The sequence below is a fragment of the Fulmarus glacialis genome, unplaced genomic scaffold, assembly GCF_000690835.1.
Source record: "Fulmarus glacialis isolate BGI_N327 unplaced genomic scaffold, ASM69083v1 scaffold19072, whole genome shotgun sequence".
Classification (NCBI taxonomy): Eukaryota; Metazoa; Chordata; class Aves; order Procellariiformes; family Procellariidae; genus Fulmarus; species Fulmarus glacialis.
The window spans coordinates 13,641-17,892 of NW_009196122.1; positions in this window are offsets into that span (position 1 = coordinate 13,641).

A 4,252-nucleotide genomic window follows, 5' to 3' on the forward strand; every position below is an offset into this window, starting at 1 on the left:
CACCCCCATGGGGCTGGGACGGCTGGAGGGGCTGCCCTGCTGGGGAGCGATGCAGGGGGCACAGCCCTGCTTCCCACTGCCCCACGCCGTCATGGGCTGCCCTGCGCAAGAGAGCAGTGAGCACATGCCCAGTTTTGAGCTTAAATTTCATCAAGGCTGGGGAACAGAGAGTGATGGTGGGAGGCGATTTTTAATGTAATTAAAGGGCTGCTGCTCCAGGCTGCTTAAAAAAAGAAAACTGACTATAAAAAGATGTATTTCACCCAAGATCCCTAAAAAGCACCAGGATAATTAACGCGTGCTGAAGTGCCTCGCGCGGCCAGCACCTATGTTTAGCTCCTGGGCCAGGGAGCGGGTGCTGCCTGGGCAGGCCACCGGCAGCAGCAACCTCACAGCACCATGCAGGGACACCAGCAGGGAAGTCAGCCAAACGCATCCAAAATATTTCCATTTAAAATAATAATACTAATAATAAAAAGAAACATTTTAAAAAGCATCACATCTCAGGGTTGGAGCATTGGTTTCTTAGTGCATTTGCAAGAACTCTGGCTCTCCAGGGCAGCAGGGCTTGGAGAGGTCACCAGTTTGCCCAAAAGCAGCGTCTGGCATCTGTGATTAAAAGTGATCGCAGGATCTGACAGCTTCAGAAAATAATCTTGCCTTTGTAGACAAACAGCTGGAAACAAAACACAGAACAGCTCGCATGCCTCCAGGGGATGTGCCACTAGGTGGCAACAACAAAACCCCATTTTTCGGGAGCATGTTGAGACGATGAGGCAGGCGTGCAGCGCGCAGCCCTATGTGCAAATGCAATGGTTTCCTTTCTGCGCTCCCATCAGTTTTTTTAACGTGTACAAGTACGCTGCCATGTTGCTCATTACATGCTGTGGTGAGCGAGGTGGGGGTTAGGCAGGCAGCCCGCTCCCCAAGCCCCACATGGGCGCATCGCTGCCCTCGCACGGCAGACAATGAGGAACCCCCCAGGCAGCTGCTGCTGCACCCAAGCCCCGCTGTCGGTCCTGTGACCCAACGCTGCTGGGGTTTGCACCAGCCACTGGCACCAGCTTTGCGCTGCAACTGGGTGGGCTTGCGCTCGGCATGGCCTGGCAAGGGCACTGCATACGGTTTTGATGTAATTGCCTGAGCCCGTGGAGACCTCATGGTCAAAGTGTTCCTGTCTGGCGCAGGCTGACATGGCTCTTATGTCCAAATTTAATTATTATTTTTGCAGGGCGGTAAATGAGCAGAGCAGCGTGCTCCCATCCTGCCCAGGTCCACCGCGGGGCTGAGGCTGTGGTTGGGGCTGCACCGTCCTATTTCCACGCCCTGGAGCTATTCTGGAAGGAAACCTCAGTGCCAAAAATAAGTAAAGAAAACAAAACCAGAAGGACACTTTGAGCATGGTGGGGAGAGGCTGAGGTGCTGCTGCAGCCAGGGAAAGGGGCACTCCTGCCATGCAGCACAGTGGCCAGGGCACCTCCAAAATGTGCATGGGGGGCACTGGAAGCAGAGCTTGCCCTGGCTTTCACCTCTCTCCATGTGCTGTCAGGGACAGGAGCATGCGTGACACAGCCACAAACTGGGGAGCAAAGTGATGAGCAAGGAGAGCGTGCACCAGCAACAGCATAAGAATAAGGGATCCCCCTCTCATCCCCCTTACCTCTCACAGCACAAACCCAAATGCAAACCAACATCAGCTGGGCACGTGCCCTGTTATTTTTTTGCAAGCAGTTGATTTTAGAATAAAAGGAGGAGGGGAGAACACCTAAAATGCACCACGTATCAACCTCAGTTATCAGTACACAACCTTTATATATTGGCCCTCTGCAACTAAACATTTCATATGATTTTCCTTTTTCTCTGAGGCAGGAAACCAGATAAAGGAAATTAATTGTATTTACATGCCTGGCAAAATGTGGGCCACAAGTAGCTCTGTAATGTGAGCACTTTGAGGTAGACTGAACTCTGGGGAACAGAAACCCAGCAAATCACTGAGGCAAGGTCACAGCGTTATCACAAATCCCAGCACTCGCCACCACTGAGGTTCTCACGTGTTTGAGCAATATCTGTATATCATATTCCCTCTGGTTTTTTGCCTGTTTTGTTTTTTTCAGAAGGAAGAAACTGCGCACCAGCTAGAGTAAGTTACCAGGACAGGTCCCACCGCCAGCCTGCTGCCTCCATCCACGTGTGAGAGCGCTCAAACACAGCCATGCGACAGAAACAGGAGGAAAAAACTAAATAAACCCCAAAAAAGGCCCCATTTACAGGAAGAGAGCAGGCAGAAAGCCTGGGTTCATTGCAGAGGTACCCACTGACAACTTGCACACCCAGGTCAGGAATTGAGCTCTCTGCCAAAGTCAAATCAGTGTCCCTGGACAGTCAGACATCTGGATGGCGTGGAGGCATGCTGCTCCTCACGCCGTGCTGGCTGCCTACCTCCCCACCACTGCACGCCCTGATCAAACCTGCAAAAAACCTTGCATTTGGGCTTAAAAAGTTGCTATTTGCAGCAGAGGCAGAGAACGCTGCATGTAACAGCAGGGAACTGCTGCACTTGCACTGGTTATTTGTTATTGTGTACATACATGAGTTGCACAACGCTTGTATATGTATCCATATATACACAGACAAGTACATGTCTGTTGCAATAAGTACCTTAACACTCAGGCATTCATTTTATTTTTGAAGAAGGCGGCTTTGAAAGTTTTCACGCTATAACGAACCTACTTTTTGCTCTGCAGGTGAAACAGCATCGGGTCTGGGACAGGAAAGGGCAGGTGCTGCCTCGGCTCCCCAGTTGCAGGTTCAGCTCCTGTTTTCAGAAACCTGATGCCTTCTGCTAAAACAAAACACCAGCTCTTTGCAGCTTTGTATTTCAGGGTGTGAAAACAGAAAAACCTGAACTGCAAACCACTTGCTCACTCTGCAGCTTTAAGGTCTCCATAGTGAGTTTGGGAGGTGCAGTACAGGTGGATGCTAACGCTTGCACTTTATGTGCCATCCTGTGGTGCCCGACTCCTTGGGGCGGTGCTGGGGGGACCACAAAACTCCCAGGACACGGCTGAGCCAGCGGAGGGTGGGGGAAGTTATTTGCCATCAAAGTGCACGGCAGTAAAGGGAACTGGAAGAAAAAATTTCTTAGAGCATTCAAAAGGTTTGTAGTATTTTGGGGTTTCACTGAGGTCAGAGGCTGTCTTCCCACGGCTGAGACATTTCTTTTGTTTAGATTGACAGCCGCGGCAATTCCGTCAGAGGTTTTTCCTCCTCATTGAAAAGGGCAGAGAAACACAATCAAACTCTCCTGGCCTCACCACGTGCTTAGCGAGGAGCTGTTCCCATCGCAGAAATCCATCACAGGGGGCACAGAAGAGACAATCCCATTGGATTGTTTCTTCCACAGGTATTCCCACTTTGCTAAAGACAAACAGGGGCCAAGGAGAAGCCCTGCAGCCGCCTGTGGCGCTCAGCTCGCCATGGGAAGCCCAGGGCACTTGGCTACGCTGCCAAAAAAGCCCCTGCTGGGTGGAGAGGGGCTCTGCGGGCCGTAAAGGTCTCTCTGTTTCTCCCACCAAAGCCAGGAAAATAAGGGGGTTGAATCAGTGCAGCTTGCATGCCGTGGCCGCCCCAAGTCCAGATAGTCTTTTTTCTTCTTGGAAAGGACAAAAAAAATAAACAAGAAACCTTTCTTTTAAGATGATGCAGACTCGTGTTTTCACAAACCCAAATGTAACTAAAAATATCTGCTTTAAACCCCAATGCTGATTCCTGGGTAAATCACTGTGTTCAGCTCTAGAGGCCACCCCCAACACAAAAAATGCCATGTGGGTGGATAAGAAAAATGCATACACTGATGTGGGCATTTTTCATCCTTGCCTAACCCACTGGGCAAGCCGACCCTTACAACTTCATCGCACAATCAGCCCGAAACGGGATGCAGGAACACCTCCAGCGACAGCAGAGCCTGTGGCCGACCTTCCCAGCTGCTTTTCCTGCCTGCCCAACAGCAGGGAGTGGGAGCACTCCCCTCGGCTGTTCACCGCGCACAGGCACGTGCCGCAAAACCCAAACACACAGGCTGCTGCTAAAAATGCCTTAAAATCCTCAAAGCGAGCATCTTTTGGCCATGCTATCTCTGGCCATACAAAACCTCACCCCATGAAACGCTGCCCACCACCAAGCCCCTCCGGCTGGCAAGTGGGGTGGACCCGCTCGCTCACGATGAACAGCTTTTGATGGGAACAGCCCAGTG